This window comes from Microtus pennsylvanicus, unplaced genomic scaffold (genome assembly GCF_037038515.1).
Source record: "Microtus pennsylvanicus isolate mMicPen1 unplaced genomic scaffold, mMicPen1.hap1 Scaffold_65, whole genome shotgun sequence".
Classification (NCBI taxonomy): Eukaryota; Metazoa; Chordata; class Mammalia; order Rodentia; family Cricetidae; genus Microtus; species Microtus pennsylvanicus.
The window spans coordinates 94232-115689 of record NW_027460999.1 but is presented as its reverse complement, the minus strand read 5'-3'; the positions used below and the strand labels follow the sequence as shown (position 1 = coordinate 115689).

General features: G+C 39.4%; 1 long non-coding RNA gene across 1 annotated transcript in view; it reads right to left on the bottom strand.

Annotated features, from left to right (window-relative positions):
• Nucleotides 1–325: 325 nt before the first annotated feature.
• The window catches only part of LOC142842382 (uncharacterized), a 40969-nt gene continuing 19836 nt past the window's right edge, over nucleotides 326–21458 (bottom strand). The window contains exons 2-4 of the long non-coding RNA XR_012909348.1: nucleotides 8638–8764; nucleotides 8387–8447; nucleotides 326–690 (exon numbers count right to left, since the gene is read on the bottom strand). This is a non-coding gene — a long non-coding RNA (uncharacterized LOC142842382). The remainder of the gene's footprint in view (nucleotides 691–8386; nucleotides 8448–8637; nucleotides 8765–21458) is intronic.

Below are 21458 nucleotides of genomic sequence, written 5' to 3'. Positions count from 1 at the left end.
AAAATAAGGACCACAAAATAAACTTTACTAAATGGATTTGTCACACATGGAGCACACTTTAGTATCTACCTCAAATGTTTCAAAGTAGAAACCACAAGGCAGTGATCTCTACCATCAGTCTTCAGTGAGCATGGTAAATAATTTACTTCCTTCAAGGCTATAATGAAAAATAAATGGATCATTATTTTTTTCTTGAAGCTGAAGACAACTGTAATGTCTAAAGCCTTTACAAAATCATTTTCAGAAAGCGTTTTCTTTTATGTGAGTTTATTCATATTTCTGTCTTTTAATTGATACACATAGGCTTCAAAATATTTAGAGCACTAGAAACATGGCTGGGCAGTTAAGAAATGTTTGCTACGTGGCCCAAGGTCTGATTTTTTGACAACCTCCTGTAATTTCTGCAATAAAATCCTAGGATCTAATATATCAGAAACCAGCATGCACATTCACATACCCACACAAAGCACACTGATATCACATAATCACAATTAAAACAACTCTTTAAACATATTTTCAGTCATGAAAGTTTTTCTCATGTAAGAATTCATTCCTATAATATAGGTGTTAAGGCACCTAATGGCTTACAGAGTTTTTCTTCACCATGAAGCAATCAGGCAGGCTTGAAGTCTGAGAAATCAATCCTTCTAAGTTGATGGAATCATTTGGGAAGACTTATGAAATGCTGTCCTGCTGGAGGAAATAAGTCACTGTGGGTAGGCTTTTCTAGTTTACACCCTCTGCTTCATGCTGTAAGTTAAGGATTTGAGTTCTTAACCTGTTTTAGCTGTCATGTTAGACAGTTGTAGCAATAACACTTTCTTTCTTTTTTGAGAAAGTGTTTCTCTGTAGCTTTGAAGTCTGTCCTAGAACTAGCTTTGTAGACCAGACTGGCCTCAAACTCACAGAGACCCACCTGCCTCTGCCTCCTGAGTGTGGGATCAAAGTATGCACCACCACTGTCCAGCTGTCATGTCACTTTCATGGTGATCCTGTATGTATCCCGCTGGAGCCAAAGGCCAACTTAATTTTTATAAGTTGACCTAGACATTATATCACAACAGAAAAGGAACAAATATAAATCAATAAAGTTTTACACTTGAATCAGTGATTCCATTCAATTGAGGAGAAATATAAAATCTAAAAGGGTTACATTACTGTTTAAATTCATAGTGCAAGTGTTACAGCTCGGGGGGGGGGGAGTTATGCTGACTGCCAGAAGTCAGACTATACCTACAGCTATGAAAGGAAGGTAGTCTGGATATTTATAGCTGTGTAGAGAAAGATACCCTGATCTGATGTGGGATTCCCCTCTGTGTGATGTGATTACCATTAATGAATAACGAAACTGCCTTGGCTTGTTGATAGGGCAGAACTTAGGTCGGCAGGGATAACTGAACTGAATGCTGGGAGAAAGAAGGGAAGAGTAAGTGAGATGCCATGGAGATGCTGAAGACAGATGCTGGGAATTTTACCCAGTAAGTCACAGCCACAAGACCATACATAGATTAATAGAAATGGGTTAAATTTATATGTAAGACTTAGCCAATAAGAAGCCAGAGCTAATGGGCCAAGCAGTTGTTTAATTTATACAGTGTTTGTGTGATTATTTCAGATCTAAGCTAGCCAGGTGCCTGGGAACCAAACAAGCAACCTCCCTACAACACTGACTGTCAGAAGTCAGGCTATACCTACAGTTGTGAAGAGAAGGTATCTTGGGATGTGGGATTCTCCTCTGTATGCTGTGAACATGATTTATTACCATTGGTAAAAAAAAAGTTGCTTTGGCCTACAGCAGGGCAGAATATAGTCAGGCTGGAAGAGAGAGAGAGAGAGAGAGAGAGAGAGAGAGAGAGAGAGAGAGAGAATAGGTGGAGTAAAAGAGATGTAGTTGTTCAAGCAGAAAGATGCCAGAACAGAACATTACTGATAAGCCACAGCCTGTGGTGAGATTAATAGAAATGGGTTAATTTAAGATGTAAGAATTAGTCAATAAGAATCTTGAGCTAACAGACCAAACAGTGTTGTAACTAATATATTTTCTGTGTGACTATTTGGGTCTAGATGGCGCCAGAAACTTCCTGAACAGTCTCAAATTACAATCCTGGATATCTACAGCTGATAGGAAAGCTACCCTGACTGTTATTAAGTCAGGCTATGCCTGAAACTGTGGAGAAAAGGTATTCTGAATAGTTATAGCTCTAAAGAGAAAGGTACCCTCACTGACCTGTCAGGACATACCTACAGCTGTGAAGGGAAAGTATACTGGATACCTACACCTATAAGGAGAAAGGAATCCTGACTGTTGAGAAGTCTGGCTATCTCCTTCTGCTCCTGATTTGGACCTTGAGATTTCTGTCCGGTGCTCCCATGTGGGTCTCTGTCTCTGTCTCCTTTCATCATCTGATGAAGGTTAATATTCATGAGGATGCCTATGTGTTTGTCTTTGGATTCACCTTCTTATTTAGCTTCTCTAGGAACATGAATTATAAGCTCAATGTCCTTTATTTATGGCTAAAAACCAAATATGAGTGAGTACATCCCATGTTCCTCTTGGAACTCAGGACCACGAGGGGTACACCCACACACTGAGAAAATGGGGATGTTCTATCGGGAACTCACCAAGGCCAGCTGGCCTAGGTCTGAAAAAGCATGGGATAAATCCGGACTAGCTGAACAAAGCGGACAATGAGGAATACCGAGAACTCAAGAACAATCGCAGTGGGTTTTTGATCCTACTGCCTGTACTGGCTTTGTGGGAGCCTAGGCAGTTTGGATGCTCACCTTACGAGACCTAGATAGAGGTGGGCAGTCCTTGGGCTTCCCACAGGTCAGGGAACCCTGATTGCTCTTCGAGCAGATGAGGGAGGGAGACTTGATCGGGGGAGGGGGAGGGAAATGGGAAGCAGTTGCGGGGAGGAGGCAGAAATCCTTAATAAATAAATAAATTAAAAAATAAATAAATAAATAAATAAAAACCCTGGTTCGATTCCCGGAAGTCTGGCTATAACTGAAGCTGTGGAGGGAAGGTAGCCTGATAGCTAGGGCTCTGAAGAAAATGGTAGGCTGATTGTTAGAAGTCAGGCCATACCTACAGTTGTGAAAGGAAAGTGTACTGGATACCTACAGCTATGACAAGAAAAGGTATCCTTGTAGAGGCCCCAAACCATGAGCCTATTTCCACCTTGTCTGAAGGTCAGAGTTTCAGGGTGGCAAAGTTGTTAACAGGTGTGGTTACACACCCTGACCTAAGGTGTGGTTGTTTTGTGTTTTGGACTTTAAGAGGGCCCAGGCAGATAAATCCACTCCCCCTTGAGCAAAGGTGAGAGAATTCAAACATACTTCTGCTCCTTCTTTTGAATTAAGATATTTGGCCTAAGGAATGACTGCCTTTAGGATCCTTGGTCTAGGGTCGGTTCACTGCCTGAATAACAGAATGTTTTTCTCAATAATCAAGGACTTGATGGATCAAAGTATTGAAGCAAGTAACTGTTCTAGTTGTCCTTGGCATTGTGTTAAAGCAGTCTTCTGTCTCCCCCCCCCCCCATTGTATTGGGGTATAAACATAATGGGAAATTAAATGCAGGCAGATTTACATTATTCACTGGAACTCCCTGCCAGTACTATCCTATGCTTCTGCTTTATTATTTTCACTTGTGTCTTCATTCTCTTTGCTTATTTTTCTAATCCCCAGGCCCCTACCCTGGTAACTGGTATACTTGTCAAAGATGGTCCCTGACAAATACTGGCTATTGGGAAGTCCGGCTATATGTGAGGCTGTGTTCCAGTGGGAGATGTTCTCCATGCAGGATGTAGCAATACTGCTCCTCTCCAAAAGAGCCATCACAGCTGGGCCCTGCTTCATTCTGCTAAGAGAGCTTCAGAACAGAGATGTCCATGGCTGTTATACTCCACTTCCCTAAGGGAGTTTCCTAGCAGAGATGTTCGATGTTTCTCTGTTTCACCCCACTAGGGAGTTTCCTAACAGAGATGCCAATTTTTTTCTCAGCTTCAGCCCAAATTGTTACTTCTCTGCTTCACTGGAGTTAATGGGAAACTTGCAGAAATGTTGAAGTCGCTGGTGAAGAGTTGCTACTTCTGCTCTGCTCCTTTAAGGGAGTTTGCCAGCAGAGGTGACCAAAGCTTCTCTGTTCCAATCCACTACAAAGTTTCTTACCACTACAGTGAAGGTTTTCACCCAAAACTCATTCAAGAAATTTAATTGGAAGGGAAGAATCCAGGAGAGGGGCTCTCTCTGCCAGGGCAGAAGCCAGCTGAACATGTACAGAACTTATATAGGACTTCATAGTCACAGAGTATTCCCAGGGAGAAGGTTCTCATGGTGGGAATTGGTTAGATGTCAATCTCTGATCTTGAACAATGCAGAGATTGGCTGGATTTCATGTTCAGGGGTTGGTAGATCTTGAGCTTAGGGATTAGCTGGTTTTGTGCTCAGTTGGTCAAGGGTAGAGTGTGTTTCTTTGGCTTTTGTTTTAGAGTCAAAGTGTGTTCTATCACTTGCCTTTTATAGTCTTTTAAGTCTGATTTCAGGGTCAGGTGTTTCTTTCATTGGCTCTGGATTCAGAAACAAAGTGTATTTCCTTGTCTTGGTTTTAGAGTCAGGATGTATTTCTTTGTCTCCAGTTTCAGAGTCAAAATTATGTATTTCACTAGCTCTGATTTCAGAGTCAGGATGTGTTTTTTTTGACTGGCCCATTTACCCTACACATAGGACTTCATAAATTCATTTTACCATGAGTTTGTAAGTACAAACAGTATAAAAATGACATCATAATGCTTGAAAAGATTGTTAACACTGACAAATTTATTTCTACAGAAGAAATAGCTCTGTGTTGTAGGCAGAAGATCCTTGTTCATTCCTGGCTGCCTAGACCCAAAATAATGACACAGAAACAATATTAATTAAAACACTGCTTGGCCTATTAGCTTAAAATTCTTTTTTTTTTTTTGGGACAGGGTTTCTCTGTGGCTTTGGAGTCTGTCCTGGAACTAGCTCTTGTAGACCAGGCTGACCTCACACTCACAGAGATCCGCCTGTCTCTGCCTACCTAGTGCTGGGATTAAAGGCATGCACCACCACCGCCCAGCTAGCTTAGAATTCTTATTAACTAACTCTGACATCTTTTTTTTTTTTTTTGGTTTTTCGAGACAGGGTTTCTCTGTGGTTTTGGAGCCTGTCCTGGAACTAGCTCTTGTAGACCAGGCTGGTCTCGAACTCACAGAGATCCGCCTGCCTCTGCCTCCCGAGTGCTGGGATTAAAGGTGTGTGCCACCATCGCCTGGCTAACTCTGACATCTTAAATTAACCCATTCCTATTATTTTGTATTTTACCACAAGACTTGTGATTTACCAGTAAGATTCCAGGGCATCTGTCTCCAGACTCCAGATACATGGAGTCTGACTCCACTTTCTTTTCTCCTCTATCTCTGCTTGGAATTCCTGCCTTGCTCTATTCTGCCCTGCTATAGACCCAAAGCAGCTTTTTTTTTATTAAACAAAGGCAACAAAATATATTCACAGCGTACAGAGGGGAATACCAAATCACTTTGTAGCTGATTATAAATGTTTTGGCTAAAGATCTGACCAAATACTGTATAATAAGAAGTCCTCTTTTTTATTTCAGGTCAATGTCTACTGTAATATGCAAAGATTTTAAAAGATTGCTGCAAATAAAAATTTTACTCCTATATAAAGCACAAATTTTTCCACACTGAATACATTTATAGGGTTTCTCTGCAGTACGATTTTTTCTCATGATTTAGATTATTCATACATGCAAATGCTTTATCACACTGATTACATTCATAGAGTTTATCCCCAGTGTGTGATCTTTTATGCATTTGAAGAGTACTGTGACGTACAAAGGCTTTACCACACTCATTACATTCATAGGGTTTGTCTCCAGTATGTGTTAGTATGTCTTTGAAAATGACTATAATAAACAAAGCCTTTACCACACTAATTACAAACACAATGTTTCTCTCCAATATAGGTTCTTTTATGCTTTCGGAGGTTACTGTGACATGCAAAGGCTTTACCACACTGATTACATTCTGTAGTAATAAGGGCGGTGGGGCTGCATTCCCAGCACCCTGGCCGCCTGCACTGCTAGCTTATGCCCTGAAATAATTACAGGGACACTGTATTCTTTTAAACATGCTTGGCCCTTTAGCTCTAGCACTTACAGGCTAATTCTCACATCCTGATCAACCCATCTCTAATAATCTGTGAGAACCGGTCTTACCGGGAAGATTCTAGCATAGTCCATCCTGGGTCTGAGCTTCATGGCATGTGTCTGCCCAGGAGCGGGGCATGCCATCTCTCTGAGGTGTCTGCCCCGAGAGGAGAGCTGTTGAGTCTGAGCTCACTTCCTCTTCCTCCCAGCATTCTGTTCTGTTTACTCCACCCACCTATCTTCTAACCAATAAAATGGGCCGAGGCAGTTCCTATATTAGCCAATGACCTTCCTCCATCAACATTCATAGGGTTTCTCTCCAGTATGGCTTCTTTCATGCCTTTGTAGGTTACTGTGACATGCAAAGGCTTTACCACACTGGTTACATTCATAGGGTTTCCCTCCAGTATGAGTTCTTTTATGCTTTCTGAGGTAACTGTGACATGCAAAGGCTTTACCACACTGATTACATTCATAGGGTTTCTCTCCAGTATGGCTTCTTTCATGCCTTTTTAGATCACTGTGACATGCAAAGCCCTTACCACACTGGTTACAATCATAGGGTTTCTCTCCAGTATGGGTTCTTTCATGCCTTTGTAGATTACTGTGACATGCAAAGGCTTTACCACACTGGTTACATTCATAAGGTTTCTCTCCAGTATGGGTTCTTTCATGCCTTTGAAGATCACTGTGACATGCAAAGGCTTTACCACACTGGATACATTCATAGGGTTTCTCTCCAATATGCCTTTTTTCATGTGTTTGAAGAGTACTGTTATGTGCAAAGGTTTTAAAACATTGATTACATTCATAGGGTTTCTCTCCAGTATGAGTTCTTTTATGCTTTCGAGGTAACTGTGACATGCAAAGGCTTTACCACACTGGTTACATTCATAGCATTTCTTTTCAGTGTCTGTCTTTTTATGCATTTGAAGATGACTGTGATGTGAAAAGGCTTGACCACACTCATTTCCTTTATAGGTGTTTTTTCAGGCATGTGAAGATGACTGTCACATGTAATGGCTTTAATACATTGAGTATATGCAGAAGTTTTCTCTCTAGTTTGACTTTTTTCATGCCTACAATGATAATGGTACATGTGAAAGCATTACTACATTTAATACATTGTTGAATTTTTTATCTGTATAAATTAATTTTACAATTTAGTCCTTTTATAAAGAGGAATTAAATGTTAACATTTTATTACTATGTTTACAATTTTACAATTTTGTTTTTCCCCATTATTAAGGCTTGCTTTTCATCTTTGAAGATACATGATTCACATTTACAGAATCTTTTTTCTACATGAGAATTTTCGTGTATTTGAAGAGAACTGAAAAAACTCAGAGCTTTACCACTCTTATTGCATTCATGTGTCCTCTACTGTGAGTGATACTACATTTGCTAAGTAAACTAGGACAAAGAGAAATATTTGTACAGTCCTAGTACTCATGGTGCTTTTCTGAAATGTGAGATTGTTGATATATTAACAATGAGGCTATAAAACTAATTACTTGTATACTTTTATATCAAATTCAACACGTATACTCAACATGGAGACTGCTACACATCTTCTGTTTGTTCTGAGAGAGAGGTATGCTATATCTTTTCACATCCCTATGCTCATGTGGCTTGTATCCAGAGTAACATATGATATACCTAGTAAAGGAAGAATAACAAATACAAGATTTCCACATTGAGATCACACTTTATGGCCTCATAGACTTGTGGCATCTGGATTAAGGCCTCTCCACAACAGCTGCCCCTTGATTCATGACTCTAACTGCCCCCTCACTGAACTTAACACAGTCACAATATATGGGTTAAACTACCTTTTTTATGGACTATTAGTGTAGTAGAGAGTTTTAGAGATATACTTATCATCTTTTCAACATGTATATCTTTTATAATATGAATAATATGAAATAAACAGACAATTTTACAGTATAGTTCTCATTGTATTATGATTCAAATGGTAATATAAGTTAAGACATTGTTTCCTTGACTTCTTTCTTAAAAGAATGACTTGCAAATGCAGTTCACCTATCTGAAATTAAGGTATATGATTTTGTGAGAATTTAATAATTATCAATGCATGTTATTATATACACTGCTGCTGTTGTTTAAAACATATAGGATGTATTACAATTCTTCAGAGGTATATTTGTATATTTATAAATGAAAATTACCTTTCATGTCTTCTAGAACTTTGACAATGTTCTTCAACATTATGGTCTTCCCAACTGTATCCTAAAATATAGTGCCAGACATTATATATTAAAAATTATAAAAAAAATTTAGCCACCATTTGTAGTAAACCTTACAACCATGCCTGATTTATTTACCCCATTCTACTTTCTCAATCATATTACAAAAGAGCACCATTAACCAATGAACAGTTGTCCCCTTATTTGAAACATGAAAGATAATTCAGCCCTACCTATAGTAGTGAGGTTTCTGTAGGTCTTCACCATCACATCTTTGTAGAGATTCTTCTGGGAAGGATCCAGCAAAGTCCATTCTTCCCAATTGAAGTCGACATGCACATCATCATGGGTCACTGTATTCTAAAATATGCCATACATGTGTACAACCAAAAGCACGATTCTGACAACACTGTAAATGTATACTTCTTTGACAGTATAGTCATATAATTCTGGTGCTCCCCATACTTACTCCATGACACAGACATCATAATTTAATCACCAAGTCACTTTAGAAGCAAAATGAATAGGAGGCTCACCTCTGTCATTTCTGACCCTTTGAATGGGATATCACCTTACAAGAGAAATGCCTACTGACCAACAATGAAAGATATGTAAACAGATCAAGAGTACAGAGTACAGATAAGAGAAACTGTATGAAAGGTTAATACCTACCTACAAAAAGAAAAATAAGATGAAAAAGCCAGATGTATTGAATCATACCTCTAATCCTTATACTCAAAAGGCAGAGGCATGTATATCTATCTTCCTCTGAGTTGAATACCAGCCTAGTCTATGCAATCACTGCTAGGACAGCAAGAAATACATATTAAATATCTGTTTCACATGAAAAATATCAAACAAATATAAAAGAAATAACTCATAGGTTTTTACTGGTTTCTACAAAGAGTTATGCATTCACTTGAACTCTTTATTCATCTACCAGAAACCTGAAGTGTCCCAATTTTAACTGCAATGTAAATAAGATTTTACTAAAAGCACTGTGTGTTTAAAGTTACAAATTGACAAATGAAAACAATAGCAATGAATATGCTGATTATAAATAATCAACACAGAGCAAAAAAGATAGATCAACAGTAAATAGTCCTCCTGGTCTTGCATACAGGTGGGCTCAAGGACTTACATGGGGGATCATAACTATCCATTGTTCCCAGCTTAGGGTTTCTAATACCATCTTTTGATCAATGTAAAGACCAGGTACTCACATGGTGCATATCCATGCATACAGGTAAAATACGTAGAGGTAGGCAGAGTAGATAGGGTTGAATTCTGGAAGGAAGAAGGCAGAGTCATAGAGAACCACCATGGAGGTGCCAATATCAGACATGTTGCATCTTTCCCGGTAAGCCACAACCTTGTGGTGATATCCAGATTACTAGAAATGGGTTAAATCAATATATGAGAGTTAGCCAATAAGAGGCTACAGATAATGAACCAGGTAGTATTTAAATTAATACAGCTTCTGTGTGATTATTTTGGGTGTAAGCTAGCCAGGACGACAAGCAATCCCATCTTTGTCGCCAAGAAGGGAACAAAGGGCCACCCTCCTCCTCCTACAAAAATATTCTTTTTAAAATAAAAATTCAAAACAAACAAAACAGGCAGGAAGAAGTTTATGCACCTGCAATCCAATGACTCAGAAGGCACAGGCAGTATTAATGTCATGAATACATGCCATTCTGGGAAACATAATGAAACCTTCTGACAAATTTTAAAATTCAAGATATGGGCGAAGCTCAGTACAATAGCATATGCTTGATAGGAACCGTCATACAACAATATTGAAACAAAAGCCAGGAATGCTGGCCCACTTTTAATCCCAGCACATGGGAGTCAGAGTCAAAAGATCTGTGAGTTTGAAACCAGCCTGGTATATAGAGCTAGTTTCAGGACAGCTAGGGCTACAAAGACAAACCTTGTCTCCAAAAATAAACAAACAAAAATGAAAACAGTGGGCTATTAAACCACCTAGGCACCAAATAGCAGCTAATTCTACTGAATCTTGTGTGATTTAGTGTTAGAATTTATGATGGTGGGGAAGTTATGACAGCAAAAGAAGAAAGCTGACTGATTAGTTTCAACCACAACATGGTAGGCACAAAAAACAGGAAATGGGTTGAGGCTACAGAAACTCATATTGTGGGATTCCCTTCTGTATGCTGTGATTATCATTAGTTAATACAGGAACTGCTTTGGGCTTAAGCAGAGCTATGGGAAAGAACTTAGCTAGGTGGGGAAAACTAAACTGAATGCTAGGAGAAAGAAAGTGGAGTCAGGGAGAAGTCATGGAGCCCCACCAGAGACAGATGCTGAGAACTTTACTAGGCCACAGTCACATAGCAATACACAGATTAATAAAAATTGGTTAAATTAATATGTAACTGTTAGCCAGTAAGAAGCTAGAGCTAATGGGCAAAGCAGTGATTTATTAATACAGTTTCTGTGTGATTATTTCAGGGCTGAGCAGCTGGGAACTAACAAGTGGCTTCCCACAACAAACTGGTGCTTGTGTGGCCAACTAAAATCCACTTAAAATCTTAGAGAGCTTGGAAAAGGATTCTAGACACTAAAAAAATAAAGTTTAGCCACATTTATTTCCCCAAATGGGGTTTGCTTACTGGTGACATGCTGCGGTTCCTTTAAGAGAGTTTTTCTGATTTAGAGATAGCAGGAAAAAAAACCTGCACCATTTTGAAATGCCGGCTTTCTGGACTGTGCTGCCACCGTGAACTCTTGACTTTCTGGAGGACCAGCTATGGGATCTGTGAGCAGATTGCTACTGGCAACTTAGATCCCCTATATGCCTGAAAATGGGGCAATGTACATGGCTCTCAGAGGCAGCAAGCATACCTCTGCCATGTTGGACTGGATGGAGCAAGCAGGCAGGCCGTATTTGCTCTACCAATGGCACAGCTTAAGTTCCACAGTGCTTAGCATTTTAAGAAGCGCTCCTAAACAGTAAAGAATTACAGACACACAATAGGACAGATTCATACCTAAAAGACCTCTAAATGAGCCATGGTGTGTTTAAAAAATGTACATAGGCTTGGGAGAGAGAAGAAAACTATAGAAAGTTAAAAAAGAAGTAAATGGTTTATAAAAACGAAACAAAGTCTTTAGAGAGACAGAGTATAGACAATCATAAATTAAAGGAGTAAAGATAATAAAATAAATATTAAAAAGTAATAGAATAAAAAAATAAGCCACATAAACATGGACTATATACAGAGTCTCTGGATTATGTATATTATTGTGTTTTCTTTAATTTTTTTTGGCTGTAAAGGAGCTAAGTAACCAACATATATATTTTAAAGGTATCATGTCTTCAGGATTTGGGTCTAAGGATTTGTTGCTTTGCAAAAGAGGTTCTCTTTTTTTTCCACAAAGGATGAGAACCTGTGGAATCCCTCCAGACTAATGTGGTTTGATGAAGCAAGACCGCCCAAAAGGTCACTATGAACACACCCAAAAAATTACTTCACCAAATAAAGAGCAGGAAGCAGTTTGAAGAGAATTATGCCCATATTCCCAAATACTGTTCATAAATGTTTGTTTACATTTAAAAGGGAATATGCTATAGAGATTTGCATTGGTATGGATCTTGGTTCATTGATACTATTTTAAGGTCAATTTTATTTATGCATTTCTGCTCTTGATTAAGTCATTGTATTTGTTTAGCTCATTTAAAAATGTAATGTATAATTAAAATATAGGTAAATAGAGAGTCATCTATAATAGTAATAGTTAGAAGCATATTAGATTTTCTCGATGTATAGAAATGTATTTCAGATAGATAGGGATTCTTCAAATCTTTCATAGACTTTCAGAATATGACCTTTAAAATGTTTTAAGAGCTTAAGACTTTTCATGACAATGAGACACATCTGCTTCTGGCAGCAGCAATCTACTTCAAGAGGATAATCAGCATCGAAGAGGCTCCTTATGGAGTTGGTTAGCCATTTGGGCAAGAAACTGCTCTAGGCTGGACTGCTTGATGAACTAGACATGCAGGACTCACAGGGTTCCTGATTCATGAAAGCGTCCGCCAGACATTCTGCAGGACACAGAAGAAGGCAAATGATGGACTTTTCCATTGCAAGGCAGAACAGGTCTTCAAATTTCCTACTTTATGGAAAAGTCTGCTTGATAGTATGGACCTGTGAGCTGAAGATTGAATGCCCCCAACAACACAGAATAACTTTGGGTGACTATCCAGGCAACAAGATGTCTTTGTCATTTCTAGAGTTTTGGAAGTTGCTTACAATATACTTCCTGTTTACCTAGGTAATATTATATCCTTCTGGAGTCTCTGTTGGAGTTGAAGAATTGGGAGGTGATCTGGAATTCCTCTCTCTATGCTGTGATTATCATTGTTTAATAAGGGAACTGTTTTGGACCTATAGCAGAGCTATAGGGCAGAACTTAGGTGGGGCGGGGGTAACTAAACTGAATGCTGGGAGGAAGAATGCGGAGTCAGAAAGAAGTTATGTAGCCTTGCCAGAGACAGATTCTGGGAACATTAGCTGGTAAGCCACAGCCACATAGTGTTATACAGATTAATAGAAATGGGTTAAATTAAAATGTAAGAGTTAGCCTTAAATAAGAAGCTAAAGCTAAAAGACCAAGCAGTGATTTAATTAATACAGTTTCTGTGTGATTATTTCAGGGCTGAGCAACTGGGAACAAACAAGTAGCCCTCTTTACTACATCATATCACAGCCTCAATGAGAGATTTTATCCAGAGAGGCTCCTCCTACTAATGATTTCACAAGCAATCAAATGAAAGTTACCAAGAAGAGGCACATGTTAAAATACATCTTCTAATCTGGGAGGTTTTCATTCAATCAATTAAATTCTAACCTGGGTCACTAGAGGCTTATGTTCATCCAAGAAGAAAATTAATTTGGTCATTTCAATGATACTCATAGTCTGCAATAGCCCCTACACTTTTCAAATGTTAAAAGTCTCTTCTGATGCTCAAAACAATCACTTGACAGTGACTTGTGGACAGAGGTTTCTGTCCTACTTGGTCTCAGTCATTCAATCCCAGAGAAACACACAGAGGTCTACATTAATTATAAACTGGTTGGCCTATTAGCTCAGGCTTTTTATTAACTAATTCTCACATCTTACATTAGTACATAATTTTTGTCTGTGTTAGCCACAGGGTTTGGTACCTTTTATCAGTGAGGCATTCTCATCTTGTTTCCTCTATGTCTGGGTGATGACTGCAGACTTAGCCTTTCCTCTTCCCAGAATTCTCCTGTTCTGGTCACCCCACATATCCTTCCTGCCTGGTTACTGGTAATCAGCATTTTATTAAACTAATACAAGTGACAAATCTTTGCAAGGTACAAGACCAGTGTCCCACAGCAAATAACATCTTGTAAAAATCAGAAAACAGGGATGGAACTTGGTCGCAGAGGCGGACAGAACATTGTCGCAGAGGTGGACCAGCGGCAGCAGAAGACGCAGGCCACAGGAAACAGGAACCATTGTGGCAGCAGATACAGGCTGCAAGGACCGCACACCGAGACCAGATCGCCGCACATCAATTAAATCAAAGAGGTAGGCCTTTGGTTGGTGAAGTCCCTGGCAAAGGAGGAGCCAGGCCCTATTCCTGAAGACCCTTCTGAGGGGTGAGAGGGACCTTGGCCCCCCGGCAGGAACCAGGAAACAGAGTGAGGGCATTTTGTAAGAGGAGCCCCTGGCCAGCAGGGAAACCTGAACCAGTTTTAAAAAAACCCATTAGATAGCATCCATAGGAGGAGATGGGCAGGCGCCAAGGCAAGAATTCACCCAATAATCTGAAAAACAGCATGAAAACACCAGAACCCAACGATCTTACAACAGAAGGTCTTCAACACCCTAACACAGAAGAAGTGGAAAAAATTGACTTTATGAAAGCAATAGAGTCCCTTAAACAACATGTGAAAAATGCCCTTATAGAAATGGATGAGAAGTATAACCAAAAGTTTGAAGAAATGAGTAAATACGTACATAATACCCTGGGAAACCAAGAAAGAACAATCAAACAGGTAATGGAAACAGTTCAAGATTTGAAAACTGAAATGGAAGCAAGGAAGAAAACACAAACTGAAGACCAGCTGGATATGGAAAATCTAGGTCAACGAGAAGAGCCGACAGAAACAAGCATAATCAATAGAATACAAGAAATAGAAGAAAGAATCTCAGATTCTGAGGACACCATAGAGAAAATAAATGCAATGATCAAAGAAAACTGCAAAGCCAACAAATTCTCATCACAAAACATTCAGGAATTTTGGGACACAATAAAAAGACCAAGCCCAAGAATAATAGGAATAGAAGAAGGAGAAGAGTCACAGCTCAAAGGGCCAGAAAATATTTTTAACAAAATATTGGAAGAAAACTTTCCCAACATAAAGAAATATATTCCTTTGAATATGCAAGAAGCATACAGAACACCAAAGAGACTGGATCAAAGAAAAACATCTCCTCGCCTTATAATAATCAAAACAAAAAATATACAGGTTAAAGAAAGAATATTAAGAGCTGCAAAGGAAAAAGGCCAGGTAACTTATAAAGATAAACCGATCAGACTTACACCTGACTTCTCTATGGAAACAATGAAAGCCAGAAGGTCCTGGATAGAAGTACTGCAGAAGCTAAGAGACCGTGGATGCAAGCCCAGACTACTATACCCAGCCAAGATTTCATTCACTATAAATGGAGAAAACAAGACATTCCAGGATAAGAACAAATTTAAACAATACGTAGCCACGAATCCAGCCCTACAGAAAATAATAGAAGGAAAATCGCAACCAAGGAATCCAACATTGCCAACACTGCCTACAATAACTGAGGCATCTAGCGACCCTTCACTAGCACAACTCAAAAAAGGGAGACACACAAATTCTACTTCCAAAAACAATAAGAATATCCAGAGTTAACAACCACTGGTCATTAATATCACTTAATATTAATGGTCTCAATTCACCTATAAAAAGGCACAGGCTAAGAGATTGGATACGAAAACAGGATCCAACATTCTGCTGTTTGCAAGAAACACATCTCAACCACAAAGACAGGCATCTACTCAGAGTAAAGGGTTGGGAAAAGGTCTTTCAAGCAAATGGTCCTAAGAAAAAAGCAGGTGTGGCCATATTAATTTCTAACAAAACTGACTTCAAACTAAAATCAATCAGAAGAGATCGAGATGGACACTTTATACTCATAACAGGAACAATTCTTCAGGATGATGTCTCAATCCTGAATATCTATGCCCCTAAAATAAAAGCACCCACTTATGTAAAAGAAATATTACTAAAACTCAAGGCAGACATTAAACCACACACACTAGTAGTAGGAAACTTCAATAAACCTCTTTCAGCAATGGACAGGTCAATCAGACAGAAACCTAAGAGAATTAAGAGAACTACTGGAGGTAATGAAGCAAATAGACTTAACAGACATCTATAGAACATTCCACCCAAATAGGAAAGAATATACCTTCTTCTCTGCAGCTCATGGAACCTTCTCGAAAATTGACCACATACTTGGAAACAAAGGAAACCTCCACAGATACAAAAAAAATATCAGTGTCCACCTGTGTCTTATCAGATCACCATGGATTACAGTTAGAAGGCAAAAACCATGCTACCTCCAGAAAACCAACAAACTCATGGAAACTGAGCAGTCAATTACTGAACCACACCTGGGTCAAGGAAGAAATCAAGAAAGAAATTAAAGTCTTCCTTGAATTTAATGAAAATAAAGGGACAACATAATCAAATCAATGGGACACTATCAAAGCAATGCTAAGAGGAAAGTTCATAGCACTAAGTGCCCACTTAAAGAAAACGGAGAAAGCATACATTGGAGACTTAACAGCACACCTGAAAGCTTTAGAAAATAAAGAAGCAGACGTGCCCAGGAGGAGTAGAAGACTGGAAATAATTAAACTGAGGGCTGAAATCAACAAAATAGAAACACAGAAAACAGTCCAAAGAATGAATGAAACAAAAAGTTGGTTCCTGGAGAAAATCAACAAGATCGACAAACCCCTATCCAAACTAATTAAACAACAGAGAGAGAACACGCAAATAAATAAGATCAGAAATGAAAAGGGGGACATAACCACAGACACAGAGGAAATTCAGAGACTCATTATATCTTACTACAAAAGCCAATATGCCACAAAACTAGAAAATGCTAAAGAAATGGACATTTTTTTAGATAAGTACCATATACCAAAGCTGAACCAAGACCAGGTGAACAATCTAAATAGACCTGTTAGTCACGAAGAACTAGAAACTGTTATCAAAAATCTCCCCTCCAAAAAGAGCCCAGGACCATATTGTTTCATTGCAGAATTCTATCAGAACTTCCAAGAAGAGCTAATACCTATAGTCCTTAATGTATTTCACAATATAGAAACAGAAGAGGCATTGCCAAATTCCTTTTATGAAGCTACAGTTACCCTGATACCAAAACCACACAAAGACCCAACCAAGAAAGAGAATTACAGGCCTATCTCACTCATGAATATCGACACAAAAATTCTCAATAAAATACTGGCAAACCGAATTCAAGAACACATTAGAAAAATTATCCATCATGATCAAGTAGGCTTCATCCCAGAGATGCAGGGCTGGTTCAACATACGAAAATCTATCAATGTAATCCATCATATAAATAAACTGAAAGAAAAAACCATATGATCATTTCATTAGATGCTGAAAAAGCATTCGACAAAATTCAATATCCCTTTATGATAAAAGTCTTGGACAGATTAGGGATACAAGGGTCATACCTAAAAATAATAAAAGCTATTTACAGCAAGGCAACAGCTGACATCAAATTAAACGGAGAATAACTCAAAGCCATCCCACTAAAATCAGGACACGACAAGGATGTCCACTCTCTCCATACCTCTTCAATATAATGCTTGAAATTCTAGCAATTACAATAAGACAACATAAGGGGATCAAGGAGATTCGTATCAGAAAAGCAGAAGTTAAGCTCTCGTTATTTGCAGATGATATGATAGTACACATAAGCGACCCCAAAAACTCTACCAAAGAACTCCTACAGCTGATAAACACCTTTAGTATTGTGGCAGGATACAAGATCAACTCCAAAAAATCAGTGGCCTTTCTATACAATAAGGATAAGGAAACAGAGAAGGAAGTTAGAGAAGCATCACCTTTCACGATAGCCACAAATAGCATAAAATATCTTGGGGTAACTCTGACCAAGGATGTGAAAGATCTATTTGACAAGAACTTTAAGTCTTTGAAGAAAGAAATTGAAGAGGACACCAGAAAATGGAAGGATCTCCCTTGCTCCTGGATTGGGAGGATCAACATAGTAAAAATGGCAATTTTACCAAAAGCATTCTATAGATTCAATGCAATCCCCATCAAATCCCATCAAAATTCTTCTCAGATCTGGAGAAGACAAAAATCAACTTTATATGGAAAAACAAAAAACCCAGGGTAGCCAAAACAATCTTATACAACAAAGGAGCGTCTGGAGGCATTACCATCCCTGACTTCAAATACTGCTACAGAGCTACAGTATTGAAAACAGCTTGGTATTGACATAAAAACAGAGAAGTCGACCAATGGAATCAAATAGAAGACCCTGACATTAACCCACAAATGTAAGAACACCTGATTTTCGATAAGGGAGCTAAAAGTATACAATGGAAAAAAGAGAGCATCTTCAATAAATTGTGCTGGCAAAACTGGATGTCAGCCTGTAGAAGAATGAAAATAGATCCATATCTATCACCATGCACAAAACTCAAGTCCAAATGGATTAAAGACCTCAATATCAGTCCAAACACACTGAACCTGATAGAAGAGAAAGTGGGAAGTACTCTACAACATATGGGCACAGGAGACCACTTCCTACGTATAACCCCAGCAGCACAGACATTAAGGACCTCATTGAATAAATGGGACCTCCTGAGACTGAGAAGCTTCTGTAAAGCAAAGGACACTGTCGCTAAGACACACAGGCAACCCACTGACTGGGAGAAGATCTTCACCAACCCCGCAACTGACAAAGGTCTGATCTCCAAAATATATAAAGAACTCAAGAAACTAGACCGTAAAAGGCTAATCAACCCAATTATAAAATGGGGTACTGAGCTGAACAGAGAATTCTCAACAGAAGAAGTTCAAATGGCCAAAAGGCACTTAAGGTCATACTCAACTTCTTTAGCGATCAGGGAAATGCAAATCAAGACAACTTTAAGATACCATCTTACACCTGTCAGAATGGCTAAAATCAAAAACACCAATGATAGCCTTTGTTGGAGAGGTTGTGGAGAAAAGGGTACACTCATCCATTGCTGGTGGGAATGCAAACTTGTGCAACCACTTTGGAAGGCAGTATGGCGGTTTCTCAGGAAATTCGGGATCAACTTACCCCTGGACCCAGCAATACCACTCTTGGGAATATACCCAAGAGAGGCCTTATCATACAACAAAAGTATATGCTCTACAATGTTCATAGCAGCATTGTTTGTGATAGCCAGAACCTGGAAACAACCTAGATGCCCTTCAGTGGAAGAATGGATGAAGAAAGTATGGAATTTATACATATTAGAGTACTACTCAGCAATAAAAAACAAGGACTTCATGAATTTTGCATACAAATGGATGGAAATAGAAAACACTATCCTGAGTGAGGTAAGCCAGACCCAAAAAGAGGAACATGGGATGTACTCACTCATATAGGCATCCTCCTGAATATTAACCTTCAGCAAGCAATGAAAGGAGACAGAGACAGAGACCCAAATTGGAGCACAGGACTGAAATCTCAGGAGCAGAAGGAGAGAGAGCACGAGCATGGAACTCAGGAGCGCGAGGGGTGCACCCACACACTGAGACAATGGGGATGTTCTATTGGGAACTCAGCAAGGCCAGCTGGCCTGAGTCTGGAAAAGCCTGGGATAAAACCGGACTCTCTGAACATAGCGGACAATGAGGACTTCTGAGAACTCAAGAACAATGGCAATGGGTTTCTGATCCTACTGCACGCACTGTCTTTGTGGGAGCCTCGGCAGTTTGGATGCTGAACTTACTAGACCTGGATGATGGTGGGGGTTCCTTGGACTTCCCACAGGACAGGGAACCCTGATTGCTTTTCTGGCTGGGGGAAAGACTTAATTGGGGGAGGGGTAGAGAAATGGGAGGCGGTGGCGGGGAAGAGACAGAAATCTTTAATAAATAAATAAATTAATAATAATAAAAAAAAATCAACCAAAAAAAAACCACCAAGGATAGCCTTTGCTGGAGAGGCTGTGGAGAAAGGGGTACACTCATCCATTGCTGGTGTGAATGCAAACTTGTGCAACCACTTTGGAAAGCAGTGTGGTGGTTTATCAGGAAATTCAGGATCAACTTACCCCTGGACCCAGCAATACCACTCTTGGGAATATACCCAAGAGAGGCCTTATCATACAACAAAAATATATGCTCTACTATGTTCATAGCAGCATTGTTTATAATAGCCAGAACCTGGAAACAACCTAGATGCCCTTCAATTGAAGAATGGATGAAGAAAGTATGGAATATATACATATCAGCGTACTACTCAGCAGTAAAAAACAAGGGCTTCTTGAATTTTGCATGCAAGTGGATGGAAATAGAAAACACTATCCTGAGTGAGGTAAGCCAGACCAAAAAAGAGGAGCATGGGATGTACTCACTCATATTTGGTTTCTAGCCATAAACAAAGGACATTGAGCCTATAGTTAGTGATCCTAGAGAAGCTAAATATGGAGAACCCAAAGAAAAACATATATAGGCATCCTCCTGAATATTAACCTTCATCAGGCGATGAAAGGAGACAGAGACAAAGACCCACATCGGAGCACCAGACAGAAATCTCAAGGTCCAAATCAGGAGCAGAAGGGGAGAGAGCACGAGCAAGGAACTCAGGACCGCAAGGGGTGCACCCACACACTGAGACAATGGGGATGTTCTAGCGGGAACTCACCAAGGCCAGCTGTCCTGGGCCTGAAAAAGCCTGGGATAAAACTGGACTCGCTGAACATAGCGGACAATGAGGAATACTGAGAACTCAAGAACAATGGCAATGCGTTTCTGATCCTACTGCACGTACTGGCTTTGTGGGAGCCTAGGCAGTTTGGATGCTCGCCTTACTAGAACTGGATGGAGGTGGGGGTTCCTTGGACTTTCCACAGGGCAGGGAACCCTGATTGCTCTTCGGGCTGAGGAGGGAGGGGGACTTGATTGGGTGAGGGGGAGGGAAATGGGAGGCGGTGGCGGGGAAGAGACAGAAATCTTTAATAAATAAATTTTAAAAAAATCAGAAAACAAGTTACATCTTTCCAACATACAATGGTATAGAATATGGAACACCATTTACACTGCAAAATAGAGAAATGGAGACATAGTGAGAGAAGATTGAACCAAGAGAAGATTGAAGCATAGCAGGACAAATATCAAATCCTGTAGCTCTGTCTCTGATACACAAGGCTTCAGTTTCAAAGGGCTTAGATGGCCCTATCCCTGCATCTAGTTTTCGTTGTGTTTTTGTTTTTTTTTTTTTTTTGAGACAGGGTTTTCCTGTAGTTTTAGAGCCTGTCCTGGAACTAGCTCTTGTAGACCAGGCTGGCCTCGAACTCATAGAGTGCTGGGATTAAAGGCATGCACCATACCACCCAGCCCTGCATCTTTTCATATATCTCTGTGGTTAATTTCACTCCCTATATTCAGCTAGTTCTCCACAGAAGATGTTTTATAGTTTAGGCATCTCAATATCTTATGCTATCAAAATGCAACCTAGGCTGTATCAAAATACAACCCTGGCTGTTGTGGAATATTATTTTAAGATGTGTTATATTTGTTTATGTTGTGAAACAATTGTTTCAATGATACAAATATGTGTTGCATTCTTTTATGTTGCATGTGTATAATTCTGTGAAGCTATGATACTGGGCTGGTCTAAAATACCTATTTGGCCTAATGAACAGTCAGTAGCTTGGTAGAAAAGTATAAGAAGGGCTGGCAAGCAG